General features: G+C 35.4%; 1 long non-coding RNA gene across 1 annotated transcript; it reads left to right on the forward strand.

Moving 5' to 3' along the window:
* On the forward strand, positions 1-584 carry LOC134224440 (uncharacterized). The gene is made up of 3 exons (XR_009982944.1): positions 1-220; positions 281-330; positions 402-584. It is a non-coding gene; the product is annotated as an uncharacterized LOC134224440 (long non-coding RNA).
* Positions 585-2,338: the final 1,754 nt, after the last annotated feature.

Genomic DNA, 2,338 nt, shown 5'->3' on the forward strand with positions numbered 1-2,338 from the left:
CGATGGAAGTTGTTTTTAATTTGCTGTGTTGTCAAGAAGAGTGGAATAGAATTGCATTTTGTTTTCGAATTTAATGGTGATTAATAAAAATAGATTTATTTGTTTTATGTGCTTTGAAAATGGAAAACATCCACTGTTGCTGAATTTAATATAAGTTTGTCGGAAGCCGGTTCAAGAAGCACCAACAATCGATGCGCGTTATTCCTGCATGAACCATCGAGTAAGTAAACCATAATGTGAGGTTTCCGTCAGATTGTTAATCACTTTATCGAATTTACAGCCTCTTTCCGGTGGAAAATTCACCATTTATCAGTTCCTGATGTATCATCTGTAAGTATGAAACTTATTTAAAGGATCCCGTACATAAATACTGAATAATTTTCACTTCCATCAATATACAGTTCAAAGCTGTGAGCAAAGGATCACGGAAGCAACGATTGGCTTGAAGGGACTGTTATGGAAACAACAGCTTTTTATGTGGAAAAACCGCCGTTGATAGTGATTTATTTAAGATAAATACTCCTTCAGCTGAAAATAGAAGATTCAGAGAAGAAATGTGTAACGAGAGAAAACAAGATTTTCGCGTGTCTGCATATATTTATATATTTATGTACCATATATGTTTAGATACGGTACTGCACAGAGAAAATTCTTATATGTTTTCTTGCAGAATACTAACGATGTAGTAGCAAAATTAGACAATTAATATAATATAGCAATGACCGCATGGCGAAATGTGTATAGGGTATACAATACATCCTTTTCGGGTAGATGTTCTTTTTTTTGAAATAACAAATATTTTGGCGGCTCTTATTTTGTCTCATATTTCTACAGAATGTATTTAAAAAAGCGATATAATAAGATAAGATTAATACAGTATTTATACATTGGTCTATTTACTGTCCTGCAAAAATAACCATTTTCTTAGAAAATTGCCTGATATTTTCCTTCTTACTTGCTTCAGATACTAGCCTACACATGTGATGACTACGAACAACTAAATAGCAGCGAGCAATTAGTTTCATTAAAAGGTATTTATGGTTCTCATCTACTGGGCAACTTGTTACGTGATTATCCAAAATTCTGAACAACGATGGATTCTGATCGTACAGCACTGACATAGTTTTGTTAATCAATTTCACTGGCTCAAGAAATCCATCCTCCATACTTTCCTGCTCTGCTCTTAAGAGTCGCTCAGCTGTTTTACATATAGTTACAGTATCTTTCTGAGGTTCAATCAATCCAGCACCTGCACAAAATCGTTTCTGTTCGAGCAACATAGAGAATTCAGTTTCATCCGTATATAGAGCACTTCTGCATTCATTGCATTTAAGTATCTTATCAACTTTTCTTTCAACAAAACCAGAGATGTACGTAATAATATCGGTATCAATGTTGTCCAAATCTTGAAATTCAACGTCTTCGTACAACCAATCTTCAAACAAATTGTCGATAGACTTATTCTGCTTTTGTTTTTTTGTACTGGGTACGGTAAGTATTGCAAATTCTGTACAGTCCTGAGGAGAAGTATTTCCAACAGCTGACATTTTGAGTTCTCTGTGAACGAGGAGAGCTCGAAAGGCATATGAAAATTGCTTCGTTGTTGGGTTGTCATTAAACCTCCCTAGCTCGTATGAGACAAAATGTTTGTTCGATGTGATCCTGGCAAAGTTTGTGTGAGCAGATAATCTAGTGGGCTGCAGGGTGGATAGACATACTGGAAATAAAGGATACTGATTGACTCGATATTTACTAGCAGCCCAAGGAAACCAGTAATATTAACTGTTTGTAGTATACAATTTTGCTTTCCTTTTACAAAACAGGTTAATTTCGATATATACTGTTTGCAATACTGCAAATAATGGAAAAAATCGGAATGTGTTTCATTGCAATACGGTCTTTTGAAATTTTTCCCGAATTTTGATTTTGAATTCATGATATCAAACAGATTGTTGAATGTACGCAAAAACTCAATCGTTCCTTCACAACCTTTAAACTCTTCCGTTTGCTTGTTCAAAAGATACTCCAGTGCATTGGCTACGCTGTTGCTGAACATCTGAATAGCTAGCTTAGATTTCATCTTGTTTTTTTGAAAATTTATATGACTGCTATTCAGTTTGTTTCCTAGGTGAAGCCCCTTTTCTGTTTGTAATTCTTCAAGTTTCACGAGAAATTCAAAGTTAATTTCACGACCAAGGCGATCTTGGAATACACCTTTAGAGGCAAATGTGTTACGCACTAGTTTCAGCATGTGAACTGCATCCATAATTATACACACTGTTCCTGTGCCGCTCGGATGGGGAAAGGTTGGTGATATATCGCCATGAAATACCGCTCC

The sequence above is a fragment of the Armigeres subalbatus genome, chromosome 3, assembly GCF_024139115.2.
Source record: "Armigeres subalbatus isolate Guangzhou_Male chromosome 3, GZ_Asu_2, whole genome shotgun sequence".
Lineage (NCBI taxonomy): Eukaryota > Metazoa > Arthropoda > Insecta > Diptera > Culicidae > Armigeres > Armigeres subalbatus.